The sequence below is a fragment of the Pelmatolapia mariae genome, linkage group LG13 (assembly GCF_036321145.2).
Source record: "Pelmatolapia mariae isolate MD_Pm_ZW linkage group LG13, Pm_UMD_F_2, whole genome shotgun sequence".
NCBI lineage: Eukaryota > Metazoa > Chordata > Actinopteri > Cichliformes > Cichlidae > Pelmatolapia > Pelmatolapia mariae.
Window position 1 is genome coordinate 3173668 of NC_086238.1, and position 17411 is coordinate 3191078.

The following is a 17411-nucleotide window of genomic DNA, read 5'->3' on the forward strand; positions in this document are numbered from 1 at the left end:
GGGGGTAGAATTGCTTAATAAATGAGCTTATTCAGTTCCCAAGACAAGATGCGTAGATGTATGATCTTAAGCTGCCTCGACTGGATCTAGATTCTTTTGTATGTTAGTGCATTTTGGGGAATAATTGAACCCTAAATCTTTAAAAGTAAATATCAGTGTAGCAAAGTTTTAAACATTTTAAATGATTTTGTTCTATTTTTATGGCTTGTTTATTTATTTATTTATTTTTAATCAACATTTTCTCTGCATTCAAAGCCTCTCTGGCATAGATTTACCAAATGAACTGGACCATAGAGACGAGACAGTACAGAAGACTCACTATTTGGATATGTTTGAAAATATATTTGGATGAGCTAGTGGACAGACATAATTAGTCCACCAACATACTACGAGCATACTGAGGTGAGCCTAGAATTTCATTCACCAAAAATGGATCACAGATTCTTTAAACACAGTCTTATGTGGCGTTAAACAGAAGACTGTGTAATCACTGCACATGAACAAAACCTCAGGAAGGCACCAACACCACAAAGTCTTCTGTATCAGCATTTACCCGTCATTCAAAGTGGCCACACCCCTAATTTTAAGCTTTACTTTAATTTCAAAGGCTGAATTAAGAAAAAAAAACATACCTTTTTCACTCATCTTTTTCAGCAGACAGGACGGAAGCTACTGGATCACCTGGTAACTGATTATAATCTAAATTTAAACAGATGTTACGGGCAATCACCACAAGTACATGAGCTGGATTCAGATGTTGCTTGTGTTTTTTTCTTTAATATAAAATGATCTACTGTGCAAGTGCAGGGTATTATATTACTAATGTAACAGCCTCACGTTTAATCGGTTATAACACGGGTTGAGAAATATAAGTCCAGACATGTGTGGTATCCACAGAAACCTCAGAATCTCAGCTAAAATGTCATATAAACCATTTCTACAACCACCAAACACACCAAAAACAAGCCGTGATTAAACGAGCAGTTACGTAAATGCGCAGAAGTGCGCTAAACAAACAAAACCGAACCACAAATTCTTCAGACTTCATGTAACCAGCTAAGCTAGGCTGGTTAGCTTCCAGGGCTATCACTGACTCCACACACCACGTTTCACCACGATCAGACCAAAATTCACTGAATGAGCCGCAAAAGAAGACCACAAAAACACACAGCGGCGCAAATGTGCTAAGACAGAAATTGGCTTAAGTCCCGATTTCCTCCGTTATTTTCGCCGGTAGCCAGTAGCCACGTGATTACCATTAGTTACCATGCCTACCTAGCCGCATCAGAGCCATTTTCCGTCAACAACCTCCATTTTAGACCCACCTACAGACACGTGACTGGACAGACGCCACATGCAGTAAATTTGGGTCCACGTGGGTTTTGGCATTACAACGTCTGATTGGTTGAAGTGACGTGAACGTGGCATCGTTACTGTGAATCTATTGGCTCAAACGATTAAAAAGAGGTGTCAATCACGCAAATTGACCAAAAGAAACCAAAGTTACAGCCCCTCGGAGTTTAAAGGGCCAGAGGCCAATCAAGCGCTCTATGCGCACGGCAGAAAAGGGCCATTGCCATGTAAATGTATGGTTAATTCTTCAAAAATATATATTTTTTAAAAAAAAAAGCATTTTTAGGCCTGTTATTAAAATTTATTAATTTCTGCTCTTTAATACCTGAAAAAAATCAACTGGCATGGTGTCCAATTGTGTGTCAAAATTGGACATTTTTGTACAACGTCTGGATATTCATGTATTGAGAGGGCTGTAATTTTTCACTGTTTCACTTTAGAAACATAAATCTTTGCACAGATGATGTTTATATGTTGGTTACTGAATTTCTGGAACCAAATGTGACCTGAGGCATATTTTTAAAAGGGTTATATGCTAAATGTTAAAAAAAAAAATTAGGCGAGGATAAAATCTACTTACTTTTTCTGTGTTCCAGTCTCAGTAACTTTGACACAGTAATATCTGCTTCAATATTTACACCTCTGATGAAAGTGTTAGCTTTATTTTGATACCAAGATTGTAAGGACAGAGTTTGTAATTGCAGAGAAATAATCAATTAAATTTGGGCATTACATTTTCGAGCAGGAAGCTCAGAAACCCCCTTGGGGCTTAAGAGGTTAAAGACTTATTAATAGAATTATGGGAAAAAATGAACCCTTTTACACAAAAATGCTTTGTGTATCAGGCTGTAAACATTCTTGCTTCTGCTTTGATGCTAGTAATTTTCACAAAAGTCTAATGGGACTGACTTGCTTTGGAGCCAGCCTCAAGTGGCCACTGGAAGAATTGCAGTTTCCCTTTTTAGTTGTCCCTAAGACAACTAAATCCTGTTTGAGCAACAAATCTTAAAAGTTACATTATCGTGATATTTCGGAAAATATTGTGCTTCTATTAAAAACTTACATTTTTCACATAAGCAAACACGCTGTTTGTTTAGTCTTTTTTGTAAGATAAAAGAAACAGTTCAGCCTCTTTCACATAAAGTGCCCGAGCTCTTGATGATCAGAAGTAAATAGTAGAAGTAAACTGTCCTTTTTTTCTTCTCTTTTCATCATTTTGATATAAGGTGAGTGTCCTGAGTTGCTTCTTTCACAGCGTGTCTTCGTCTTGTCTTCCTCCCCTCACCCCAATCGGTCACCCGTCCTTGAGCCTGGTTCTGCTGGAGTTTTCTTCCTGTTAAGAGGGAGTTTCTCCTTCCCACTGTCGCCAAAGTGCTTGCTCAGTGGGTGTCATATGATTATTGGGATTTTCTCTCTTTTCTTTGTATTATTGTATAACTGTTTAGTGATTTAGAGCTATACAGATAAAAATGAACTGAAAAACTAAAGTCCAGAGTACTTTGTTGCAAAGCTTAAATAGTTTCAATTGTTTTATGAACTGAAATCTTTTTCATTTTGAAACTTGGTAGAGCTCCACATCCTGTGCTGAATTTTCTGAGGTGAAACCTTGATTATTAACATGGACACATATTTGTGGATTTCCAGTGTAGAGTCCAGAAAAGCAATGTATTACACATTATTGGTAGCATGTTAGTCAACTATTAACTGGAGAAAGTAACTGCTTACAGTATTTTTTACACTGTTTTCTTGTTAGTCTGAAAAATGAACTGAAACACATTATCTCTTAATGCAATGTGAGACAATATACATCTTAGACTAAAGTCCCACATAAAAACACAAATTCCTATCCTAATGAGGACAATCTTTCTTTTGTTTTTGTTTTTATATATATCATCAGAAAGCTGACAGCTGAAAGCATAGCAGCCTTAATTCAATTCAATTTTATTTATATAACGCCAAATCACAACAAAAGTCGCCTCAAGGCGCTTTATATTGTACAGTAGATACAGAGAAAAACCCAACAATCATATGACCATAAGAAACTTTAAAGTGATTCTGTTTTAGAAACACAAAGAGGCAGAAATGTTCTGCTCATCACTGCTTCTGTTACCTGATCAACATCAGGTTCTGGCTGCTGGACTTAGCTTTGAAATCACTCTAGGTTCTTGGCTAGCTTTGTGTTAGCATGCTGTCTTTGCAAATGTTTGCAAAGAGCCGAAATTTTGTTAGCAGTATAACAGTTGTTTATGTCCTGCATGAAGTTTCCACTTCACCACTGCGCTCTTTTCCTTTTGGTTCAATAAAAACAAAAGTAATGTCCACGTCTTCACTCTTCAAAAGCTGTGTGGCTGTATTGCTCCACCATTTTCCTCCTCCCACACACGAACTGAAATTAGCTGATGATAGTGTAAGTGCTAGAATACAGCATGCCTGATGTTTTTTTTTCTTTCTATGTGCCCAGAGTACAGACAACAGAAGAAACTTTGTAATGCAGAAAGAATGAATAAAAGAATGTTCTTAAGAAATGCATTACTGTTACTCAAAAAAGGGAATGCGACTACAGTAATGCGTTTCTTTGTAACATTACTTTACATTACAATATGTTACTTTGTAACGACCCAACATTGCTGATATCCTGAAGGACACTGTGACTTGCTGCGTTTTCTTTACCATGCAATTCACAAATCTTATGTTATTCTCATCATTAAGTGTGGTTTAAATAACAAGAAACAATACACAAGGAGCTAAGAAACATTTAAGAATCAACCAATCAGTTACTTTTGATTCCTTTTCCTGTCTCACATAAAATTCTGTCTATGTTGCAAATCTGGTAAGCCAAAGTTTATGAATTATATTTTTTTAAAGTCCATGATTTTACTTCAAGGAGAGTGTGTAGAGGCACAATGCCTAATGAAAAAATAGAAAAAAAAAAACCCCGTAAATGTGTGTGCACATGTGTATGCGTGAGTGTGTATGTGTGAGTGTGTATGCGTGAGTATGTGTGTGTGTGTGTATATGTGAGTATGTGTGTGTGCTTGGAGGTGGGGGTGGTTATCACATAGATGTGACCTCTCTCAGCATGGTGTTAGGTCTTCAGAGTCACAGTGCTATTGTGTTCTGACCTCTCACATTACAGCCGGTCAACACTAAGTATTATGGAAATACTTGCATGCTTGGACACTCACAAACGCACACTCATACACACACTGTTGGTCCAGGTGGTCAGTATTGTCTTCTTGGGGGAGGGGGATGCTTTGCTTCAATGCATGAACACTAGCTGGTAGTTTCCATTACCACTCAATAGCCTGGTAATCAGTATGCACACATACACGCCACCTACACACTTTTTTAAAACTCAGACTTAAATATATGCCAGTTGCTCCGCTTCCATTTTAAATAATTTATTTTAACTCAGAATGCCTCTAATAATGGTTTACATTATTAATGTATTTTTCAACTAATTAATCATTAATCACATTGTCTAGAAAAGTGATTGAAAAGTAAAAGAATGTTCAGTGTGAGAAATAGTAATCAAAACTTTTCAGCACCCAAGATGATTTCTTGTGTAATCTGAAGGGACTCAAAGCGTTAATTATCATTTTGCATTGACAGAAAACTCATTTTCTGTCAATCCCTGAATCACCAAATAGTTTCAGCTCTAATATTTATTATTTGAATAAATAGGCAGCAGGTGGCAGTAAAGTTGAACTTAGACTGTATAGTTTCCAGTATAAGAAGTGTTGCATGTTATTCTTTCTGATTTCTTCGTTTACAATGTTTGGCAGAAGTGATAATTCTTTTTTTTTTTTGTAGCTCTGTAACAGTCGAGAACAGGGCAGGACCAAGTGGGCAGTGTTTGGTAGAGCTTAGGTAATGGGTGATACACAGGACACTAGTTACATACTTTCTCTTTAAACTGGTTTAGGCAGTGAGTAAAGCTTGGATGGATATTTTATGACGCACGTGGCCCTCTTCCCACACACACACACATACAAACATACAAGTTTTGATTTTAAAACTACAATTTCCAGCTTTGAGTTCATTTGCAGTATTGATGTCCACAGAGGGAGAAACTGATTCTTCAGTGACCGTTCGGTGAACGTTTGCTTCCTGATTGGGCCTTCTCACTCAGTGACTGTCCTTCCTTGATTCATCGCGCTGAAACAAAGCAACAGAGCCTCTACTTCCTGTTTACACTGGCACATGCATACCCAGTGAATTTGAATTGTCATGTAACATTGTGTAATAGTCCTTATTTCTCAAATGGTGCCGAAGCATTTTGTAACCTGAGATCATTTTTGTTCTGCAATGCAGTTTTGAAATGAAAGTGCGTTATCGTTTTCTGCCTCTGATGCTGCGATGTCCGTGTACGCCGTACAGATGGAGGTTCAAAGAGCTGGTTACAAGGCTCGCGAGGCGTAACAGTTTGCTGCTGCAACCTCACCTATTGCTAAACAGCTCTGATGCATATGTTCATGTGAATCTTAATGTGTTTCAGAGAATGTGGTGTATCACTGTATATTATTGAACATAGCTCTTTTTTTCTCCTATTTAATGCTTTAACGTTCTGCCTGTGTGTTGTTTATTTTGTTTTTGACTATTTCTAAAGTATATTTGCTTAATGTTTAACTGATTAAAAAAAAGAAAAAAAGCTTCAATGTACATATATTTAAATAGAATATATAGGTTTTCAAGGCCAAAAGAGTCCTGTCTGTACACTGTAAGTTGTGTCTTTCTTGCTGAGTAAACAGCGAGAAGCCTGACTCACATTTTCAATGCTTCATTGACTAACACCTGGGTCGATAAGCTGTAATGAAGCCTGTCCTGAGGCAACATATTTAGTGCAGTGACAATAATCACAGCAGTAAAATAAGCTTTAATTTGTTTATTACCAACATTACCAGCAACTACTGAGGGTGCAGCTGTTAATATCTCCTGTTTCTCAATAGGGAACTGATGCCTGGGGGAGTGGACTGCCATAATAACTGTTATAACACTGATAAAGTTTGTGGACATACTGTGAAATATTTGTCACCCCCAACCTACTATTTATCAGGTCATATAGACAGGCGACCTATGGCCATCATTTTGTTTGTATGACAGAATTGCTGAGTTGGCACTGCAGTAGAATTAACAGCTATTTATGTGTATATTGTGTCTACTGTAGGGAATAATCTGTAATTACTGTTAAATTCCCTGGGGGCAGCTGAAAGTTTCAGTGTTCCTGCAGTGTTGAGCTCCAACAATGATTTGCCTGTTTAAACAGATTTGCTAAGGAGAGCGCAGGCAGCCACACACATCATTGTAAAGCGGGAAGCACTTTAACACCCATGAAATCAGCCATGCGTGAACGTCTCTCTTTCTTATCTCGCCCCTCTGTTAACTCAGCAGAAGTGATAGCGTGACAAAGGCCACATGTATTTCAATTACCTTGATAGTATGTTAATTCCACCCAGCTTCTATGACCACCTTAAAAAATGTCATCATGCTATCATGCTGTTCCTTGAAAGTACATTACTTATCGAGGTGCTTATCTAAGTTTAGCTTGTTAGCATGGTGACACCTGTAAGTACAGGTGAGGTTGTATAATAAAACTTACTTGTAAGTTTTATTCTCCCTTTCTGATTTCTTATTTTTGTCACACTTACATCCAAACCTACCTAGCCCTATTTTAAAAATGTAATTGTGCTCATTGTTAAATCATGAATGAAGTAACCATAGTTTTTAGAAAGCTGAGATCAATTTTACTGGCAACACCCAGGCCTGATTACTGCCAGACCTGTGGAATCAAGAAATCACTTAAGTAGAACCTGTCTGGCAAAATGAAGCAGGCTAAAAGATCTCTAAAAGCAACATAACATGCCATCAGTTTTAAAAGAAACTCGAGAATAGCTGAGAAACAAAGTCATTTATCAGTCTAAAAGGGTTACAAAGCCATTTCTAAGGCTCTGAGACTCAAACTGCAACAGTGGTGCAGTGGTGATGCTTTCCAGGATTGGCCAGCCTACCAAAATTACTCCAAGAGCGCAACAACGGCTCATCCATGAGGTCACAAAAGAACCCAAAACAACAAGTAAAGAACTGCAGATATCACGTGCCTCAGTTAGGATCACAGTTCATAATTCAACAATAAGAAAGAGGCTGAGCAAAAATGGCATCGATGGGAGAGTTCCAAAGTGGAAACCACTGCTAACTAAAAACAAGACAATGGCTCAGCTCACATTTGGCAAGAATGCCATACCTGCAGTCAAAAATGTTGGTGTTGGTCTGATGGTCTGGGGCTGCTTTCCTGCTTGAGGACCTGAATGACTTGCTGTAAGTGATGGAACCATTAGTTCTGCTTTCTAACAAATAATCCTGACAGTTATGCAACAGGACATCAAAAAAACCCCAGTAAGTCCACCTCTGAATGGCTCAGAAAAATGAAGTGGAGTGGCCCAGTCAAACATCAGACTTAAATCCAACCGAAATGCTTTTCACGAGCTTAAACAGGCTCTTCGTGCTCAAAAACCCTCTAGTGTGGCTGAACTAAAACAATTCTGCAAAGAAGAGTCCTCTACAGAGATGTGAATCACTCATTTCTAGATATCACAAATGCTTGATTGCATTTCTTGCTGCAAAGTTGTTAGATTAAAGAGTCACTCGTTTTTTTTTCCCCCCCACACAGGGTAGGTCTAGGTTTAGATATCTTTTTTTCCATTGATAAATGAAATCATGATTTAAAATTTTTATTTTTATTTACTGGGGATCTTTGTAATATTGTAGTGTAACAAATATATACAAACTAAGAAATCAGGAAGGGTGGAAACATTTTTTTCTGCTCATTTGCTAAAAGAAATACAATGATGGTGTGTTTTCAGGGTCATGGCTGTTCATTGCTTTCAGCAGACATGAGTATATGTAACATGAGCCAGAATAAAAATACATAGGCCTTTGGGGAATGGATTCCAGTCTGTAGAAATTCCTTTGTCAATTTAAGAAATCTAGACATGTTTCTAATACGGTCTGAAGAATCTGAACCATTCAAAAGTAGCCAATGGAAATAATTAGTGTGTTTTAATATCAAACAAAATCAGGGACACACACATTTTACTTTAACTTTCTTTTATTCAGGAGTTACTGCCCATGGCATTGTTGCAGTAATAAAACCATTTTAAATTCAAATCAAGGAATTGTTAAAGTTATTACACGAAATTAAAGTATTTACCTAATTTCATGCTCATTAGCCAGTGTGTATTTAGTGGTTCCATAGTGTAGTGATTTGTGCATTTGCCTAACAAGCAAAGGTTTCCTGGTTTGATCCCCAGAGGACACACAAATCCCTTTGGGGTTGTGTCAAAAAGGGCATCTGGTATAAAAATCTAACATGTGGTGACCCCCTGTGATTAAGGGACCAACTGAAAGCAGCTTATTTAGATAAAGCTCCCATATTCACCACCGCCGGTAGCTCCTCATGTTTTGGCAAAGTTTTTCTGGTGAATGCCCTTCCTGACACAACTCCAAAGGGATTTGTGTCTAAACCAACAAATTATAAATTCTGTAGCACTGCATAAATGGCAATTATATTAGAACATAGTGCTGGAAACCACTGATATAAGATATTTATAAATATATTCTTATCGATATATTTTATTTATCTTGCTCAATTTGATTTATAACCAGTTATCAGCAGGTGGGTTTTGTAAAACACTTGATGAAGATGAAGGTTATTATGTTGTTTACCACTCTTGCTATTTTGGTCTCGTAGTTCTTTATATTATCTTTCTCATCACTGGCACCATCGACAATATCACCTGCATCATCATCACAATAAACAGAGCTGTAAGCCTCCCGATGAACACAAAAAGGCAGAGTTGTAGAGCAGTTCACACACATTTTTCCCACACTCTGAGCAACTGATTGGTATTGATTACATGCAAATGGTACTGAGTGTCTCACTCTTGTCTGTTCATACTGATTTGTCTGTGTGTGTTTGTGCATACATGTGTGCGACTTTTCCCTTAGTCCTTTATGACTGCAGCTGCTGGAGTTATGTAGATTGGGCCTCCCTTATTGTTTCTTGGCAGTTGATACTGTAATGCAACTTTTCCATTTTGCAGCAAAACTCCTCGGCACCTCACTGTGCACAATACAGAGCAGGCACTCGCAACAAGATGGGAGACTTGTCTGAAATGTGTGAATGTCAAATGTCTGCTCATATACGGTGTGAACCTTAGCTGAAGAAGGAAAACAATACAAACTTATGGTCACCTGTTTGATTAAATTATATGTATATATGTGATCAGAGGTTTCTGAGAACAAGTCTATAAAAACTGAAAGTTTTAACAAATTTAAACAAATTCTTACAACTCAGGGTCATCGCCTCATGCCCCTTTGGACCATTATCTGTGCTGCTATTTGATGATTTCTCAGTTGAAGTCTTGTTATATTCTCTTGCATGTGCTTCTGTGATGAGCACTTGATCTCTTCCAGTGTGTCGAAATGCTGGTCCTTCGACATGACATTAATTTTTTTTTAGGAAATTGACAAATCTGGTGAAAAAGGTTGATATAGAGAAATGGATAAAACTACTAGATTTTTAAAGCCTACTGTGGCAGCATATGCTAGTATATGTGATATATGTTGGTGACCGTGGCTCGGGGAATGGGAAGCTCATCTGTAACCGGAAGGTTGCCAGTTCGATCCCCCTGCTCTCTCTGTCCTGGTCGTTGTGTCCTTGGGCAAGACACTTTACCCTACTGCCTACTGGTGCTGGCAGCCTCACTTCTGTCAGTCTGCCCCGGGGCAGCTGTGGCTACAACTCGTTAGCTTGATAGCATAATTGCCTAAGTCATTTTTTTGTGTTTTCGGAAAACAAGAAAAAACTAATTTTCTAAATATCACATGCATATTTTTAATTGATATTTTCACAGAACATTTAAGTATATGTGAGGAAAAGTATGGAAAAAGAACAAAACCCAACATCATTTCTTTTGTCTAATAAAAGTGACTTAGGCAGATTATGCCTATGACTTAGGCAGTTTTTCTTCAAACTATAAAATGAACATGACATACTATAATGTAACCATAACACACTGTAACTTTTCAATTTTAATCACAAAATGGCAGCTAGAGTAAGGAGACTTACTCACTTCACCTCACCCACCCATTAATTTGCAGAGGAGGCCTGTAGGCTCATAAAAGAGGTGTGCGTGTGTCTATGTGTGTTTGTATCTGTCTGTGTGTGTTTGTCTCTCACTTCTCTCTCTTTCTCTTCGTGTGCGGGTGTGTGTGTGTGCGTGTGTGTGTGTGTGTGTGTGTGTGCGTGCGTGTGTGTGTGTGTACTATTTGGTAGGCTATGTATACTACTGATGAGGAAGATCATCATAGTACTTGTGGGCCACTCTTGGTAGTACATTTTTCATTGACTGTAAGTCACTGTATTTCCTCAGGGTGATGGGCAACTGAGCAGGAAAGAGTGGGATCCACTTGAATGGCTTGTTGTCGGGTATGCTGATGCGCCGAGGCAGGTCTTCCCAGTCAGATTCAAAATCCAGCTTGTACCTGATCCGTCCATCAGTCAAGTACTGCAAAGCCCGGAGGTCATGGACTGTGGGGTCCCCAACTTTTTTGCCGGGTCGAATATTGGTGACATAGGTGCCAGATAACTTCATGAAGTCATTGTGGTATAGTTGAGTCACCCTGTATGGGGATGGATTAATGCGTGCAGCCTCAAAGATGACAACGTAATCTCGTGGAGTGTAAACGTCTTGCACAATGCGCCGTTCAATTAGACTGTGCATGGAGTCACACTCCATCTGTGTGTGGCCTGCAACTAGAAATTTCTGCTCAATGCTGACACCATGCTTCATGGCCAGGTAAAGGTAGGCGTTGCTGATGGTAGCACACCGGTTCTGATACCCGCAGCCATCACTCCAGACAATGACTTTCTCAATGTTTCTGTTGGCCTGTAGGACAGACTCAAAGTGGTTGGACTGCAGATGTGCAAAAACCTCACTGCTGAGGGAGCCTTCATGTTCTTCCCAAGCATAACAGTACCCATCTCTGTTGTTCATGTTGAAGCAGGTAAAGTTGTGCATCTGTAATTTAGTTTTGTAGTACATTGTACTTGCTTTTGTCTGGGGGCAAAGAAGAACGCGTTGAAGGTCCATTGTCCACACTGAAAGTGTGTCACTGGATTCATTTTTGTCTGCAGCCTTTTCAGCTTGAGCCTGACTCTTCAATCTCAAGTGTGTAGCAAGAGCATCCTCATCTGTATTTCCTACCTTGGCGCTTACACAGATGTCACATTGGTCTTTTTTTGGAATGAACACAGAGTAATCCTGCTCTCCAAAAACCTTCCGAAAGTATGTCTCACTCACAGCACGCTTTCCATTCTCATTGGCAGCATTCTGGTATTCCTTGTGAAGCTCTCTCAAAACTGTTCCTGGCTCCAGGAACTTCTTGTTCTGATAAGAGGGAACCTGGCGGCAGTAATGGGATGGGACTGTAGGTATTCCAGAGAGCCACTCTTTCAGGAAGGCCTGGTCTCCATCTGATATTGGCATATGAGGACCAGTCTTGTTGATCTTGGGGTTGGGCTGGGTATGAGTGTTGGGTTTCATGCCTGCAGTTAACCATGATCCAATGGTTCTCAGGGCAATACCAAGTGTGGAACAGAAAAGATTTTTGCACACAGGTATTTTGCATCTATCTGAGAGTTGCAGGTGGTATAGCAGAGATGTTGTTCTCCTTGAATCAACACCACCTTTCTTCTGTTTTATGGGCACATTTTCAACAACAGTCTGGATATACACCTTGCGTGTCTCCCAGGAAGGCATGGACCAGAAATTGTTGAAGATTCCTCTTCTCTCAACTTCAGTCAGTAGCTCACAACTTCTTGTCGTTGACTTGAAGCAGTGCTGTGATGTGCATGGTGGGCCCATGGCCTTTGGTGGTCTCTCCTGTCCCATTGTATTCTTGTAATTCTCTCCCTTCAGACGCTTTTCTTTGATGACATTTTTCTTCCACGTATGGGGCAGTGGACGCTTGTGACGAACAGCAGAAGTGCTGGGGGTTGGACTGGCTTCCTCTTCCTCTGCTTCCACCTCCCCTCCTTCCTCTTCCTCCCCTTCATCTTCGTCTCCTTCCCCTTTCTTTTCCTCTCCTTCATCTTCCTCTCCTTCTCCTTCCTTTTCCTCTCCTTCCCCTTCCTTTTCTTCTCCTTCATCTTCGTCTCCTTCCCCTTTCTTTTCCTCTCCTTCATCTTCCTCTCCTTCTCCTTCCTTTTCCTCTCCTTCCCCTTCCTTTTCTTCTCCTTCATCTTCGTCTCCTTCCTCTGGCTGCTTATCAGTCTGTTGCCCCATATCAACATAATTTCCTCCTTCTCCCTCATCTATATCCACCAACTCCTCTAAGTTCACATCAACTTCCTTTCCTGATGATACAACAGAAAATAAAATGCTGTTGGAGTATCTTAAAATGGTAAATCAAGATGACATCTAAATCTACTTGTGTAGTCAAAATGTCTGCTATGTAAAAAAAAAAAAAAATCAATTTGTACTATTAATATCAAATCAAATCAATTTATTTTTGTATAGCCCAAAATCACAACAACAGTCGCCTCAAAGGGCTACATGAATATTACTGGCAATAGAGTTCAACCAGTATCAGTCATTTGAACACAGTCAATATAAAGTCCAATTTAACAATTAACAATGAACCCAGGGCGTCCCCCGTCCTTAGACTCCCCTCCTAATAAAAAGCAAATGTTTGAAACATAATATAATTTGCAAACTTGCTGAAAATGCTCAAATTGCCTTTGAAATTGCCAAAGATTTACTCTGGTAGCATGCTGCTGTTAGCTAGCTGCTAGCTTGTACTACATTACTATGCTAATGCTACACTACTAACGCTAATGTTAGCTAGCCATCATACTTTGTTTGCAACAAAAAAGTAATCTTTTAACATGGTCATAACCTCTTTGATTGAATGAAAATACATTTAGTGACCAAAAAACTAAAAAAATATGAACTTTTACCAGATGTAAATGAATCAAAAAGAAGAGCAAGGGCTTCACTTGCGGTCAACCTCTTCTTCTTATCAGCCATTTTGCATACATCAAAACTGCCTAAGTCAAATTGATTGTAGCAAAACTGCCTAAGTCCAATGGTAAAACTGCCTAAGTCAAATGAATGACTTAGGCAAGTATGTTTTTTGACTCTTATGAGTGTTGTGATTGGCCAATGACATAGGCAGACGGACAGGATGTTGCAGCAGTGGTAGGGGAGTAAAGTTAGGCAAAAATCTCAATTTGACCAGAAAATGACTTAGGCACTTATGCTATGAAGCTAACGTAGCTTGCCTCCACCAGTGTGTGAATGTGAGAGTGAATGAATAGTGGAATTGTAAAGTGCTTTGGGTGCCTAGAAAAGCGCTATATAAATGCAATCCATTATTATTAGTAGTAAGCACACCACAGTTCCTAAAATGTCTTCTGAATCTTTTTCAATAGAAATCAAAGGATGTTAGAAACTGTGTGCTGACAAACTCACTCTTGTATGCAAAATAGTGATGAGTATGATGAGATTTCTTTCGGTCTTTCATCTCACCTGATTTGAAAGTGTAAGTGTATCACAATGTTCTTTTTTTTCCATACAGTTTTGTTTCTGCCTTCAGATTTGAAATCTGTGGACTCAGCAACTGAAAACTGCTTGTTTGTAGTCAGAGATGAAGCTCTCATTAATATATTTCATATCATATTTGCTTTCTGCCCAAGTTTGAACTCTCAGAGTAAATTGCAGATTATACAGCAGCCATGCTAGAAGCTGCTTGGTCAAACCTGAGAAGATAAACTTGAGTATGAGATTGGATAACTTTTACAGGTACGCTTTTGGACTTTTATGGATCTTGCTCAACAAAATCGTTAAGCGATCATGTGGTGAAGGAATATAATCTTAATTAGAGAATGGCACACAGGAATTTAAGCTTTTCTTACCTGTGTTTGAAATTTTCTTTCATCTAACTGTATGTTGTTAATCAGAATCAGACATATGAACTTCCTGCAGTGCAGATATAAACTGTAAAATCCATGTTTTGTTGCATCCCCAACTAACTTACATTTCTTTAGGTGTTTTTTTTAATATCTATCTTAAGGAATACAGTTATGGTACTAAGACGGCCTTAACGATGATTCATAACAGCAGTCCTATCTCATGTGTACTTTCACGCTAGCAGTCATATGTGTAGGTGTCAGTTTCATCCAGATTGTGAATGTCTCAATTTCAAATGCAGAAGATGCACGAGGCCAAATGGCAGTTAAAAGGAAAAAATAGTAGTAATTTCAGTTTATGAATTTCTTGAAGAAGTGTGTGGGGGTTGGGTGCACAGGGGCAGGTGTTAATTTTGCAAATCATTCTGTAGTTTTAACTAGACAGAGTGCAAAAGCCTTGAGAGACCAATCATTTCTTTATATTTTGCTTCCAAGGTGCCAGATTTTCTTCTAATTTTTTTAAAGTGCTCTTGAGCGATATTTCTTTAAGTTTCCTGAATGTCTTTTAGAGTTTTTCTTTGAGAATTGGCTGCTTTTTCATTCATTTTTAATCGAGACCTTATACCTGACAAGGTAGTTAACACTACTATAAATCATTCAAGGCACCTAACTCAAGGGATGAACCACTGGACTGTCTACACATACCAGACAACTTAGCAATGAATCAGTTTTAAATTGTATCTTTAAGCACTTTGTAACTAGTAGCGTGTTGCAAAAAGAGATACTTTGTTCCAGTTTCTTTAGTCAAAGGAGTTTTTTTGAGTTATCATTGTACCAGAGGAGAAGGCCATCCACTACTTCTTTCATTTCACCTGAGTTCACCTGTGGGAAAGCACAGCGCCGACTCCCCTGAATATTTCTTTGAATTCAGGAGGACTTGGGAACTAATCTTGAGTGATTACTGACTTATCCGACTAAAGCTAATGAACCAGAGAAATTCTAAACTCTTAAACATCCCAGGGATGTCTGAATTTGTGTCTGCACCTTCACACTCCAGATATGAAGGATCATACCTGTTTTGCCTCCAGTGTTGTGCCAAAAAGTCATCGTTTGCCAAAAACTTATTTCCAATGTTTCTGTGTGATTTTTATGTGTAATGTCTTTACTTATATTGATAAATAGTCTTTAGTGAACATGATTTACAAAAGGGTTATATATCAAATTTAATAATGACCTGTTTTTTCAAGTATCTTTATAACTCTGTGTTATTGTAACTACATTAAAACCAAACCAGTCCTTTTGGGCCACTTCAAAGCTCTCAAACCAGAAACACTAGCCGCTAGGCAAGGCTAAAGCTGCGGCCTGGCACGTTTAAAAGCACACGGCTGAGACACCAAAACACACTTGGGAATGTTCACGTGTTGACAATATGTGATTAGAAAATAGCAGGCCAAAGATAACACAGTTTGACAGGTAAAGAAATTGTATTTCTGCACCAACATGGTGATTCTGAAAGAACTGTTAACTGAAAACTTGATATATATTAGCATAATGTGCGATCTTGGAAAAAATGTAGAAAATTGGACAAGTGGAGCACAAAAGAAGAAGTGGCAGGCTTAAAAACTTAAAGATAAACATATCTGAAAGTCATGTCTTTAGGAAACAGGAAGATATCAAGATGTGAGCATTCTCAGGTTATGTGTCAGATACCTGACACATAACCTGAGAATGCATATGGGCTTTCAGATGACCCATCTACTGTTAGCTGAAGCCTCATCAGAAATGGTCTCAGTGAAAGTGACTGTCTTATGGAAGGGAAACAGCGAGAAAAGGATTAGGTATTCCAAATTACACAAAAACTGAACTGAAAATCAGTGGTAATCGATCTTATGAAGCGATGAATCCAAAGTTGAAATTTTTAGTTCAAATTATCAATATGCAGGGAGGAAGTCAGGAGAGAAATATAACAGTGAGTGTCCACAGCCATATGAAAAACACAATGGAGGCTCTTTGGTACTGCATCTCAGCCAGTGGTGTTGAGGATCTTTTCATAATTGATTCAATTATGAATGCAGAAGGTGTCATCAGATTTTGTTCCACTATGTAATATCATCTGAAGAGCTCAATTTCTCTGCATGATAATGATCCCAAGCACACTGCCAATGTGCTAAAAGCATACCTGGACAGAAAAACACACAATAGAATATTATTATTCATGGACTGTCCTCCTCAGAGCCCAGACCTCAGCATTATTAAAGCAGTGTGCAACAAATGCATCCAAAGAAGCTTTGGAATGTCCTCCACAAAGACTTGAGAACTATTCCTGGAGACTATGTAAAGAAATTAAAGGAAAGCTTACCTATGAGAGTTCAGACTGTATTGAAGAATTATGGTATAGCATTTCAAGCTCATTGTGGTTGCAGAAACTTTGTTTTTGCCTTATATACTGCATTTCCATTTATGTTTCGATGTTTCATAAAAGACTGCTGCACACATTTCCCATTTTCCTAGCAAAATACAAAGAAATGATGGATGCCCTGAGACTTTTACATAGTACTATTGCTGGACTTTGACATTTTTTGGTTTTCCCTTTTTCCACTGCAGGCCATTTTCATCTTGTATACAAATCCTTAAATCTTGACTGTGCCAGTGCACTTTACCAGATTTATGAAACTTGGATGAGCAAACTTGTACTTGCACCTTTTAAAAAGGTGCAAAAAGAAGAAGGTAAAGTATTATATCATTTATTTTTCATCTTGTTAATGGCCTGCAGTGGAAAAAGGGAAAACCAAAAAATGTCAAAGTCCAGCAATAGGCTTAAATCTTATAATACTGAATAATGTGTATAAATGTAGGCAGATGTAAAAGTGCCAGAGAGATCACAGAGTGCCCCCTCCCTGTTTTCAGTCATTGCTCCAGCTTGCATACAGCACTTGTTTAAAATTTGGGAATCAATCATTTGCAGTATGTAGTGCCAACCAAGCTATAAACACAAAAAATTGTGGCCAGATAGCCTGTGGCATAATGGGTGCAATGACAATTTTGGTTTAACAAAACTTTTTGTAATTGCATTGCAAATTTTGTTTCT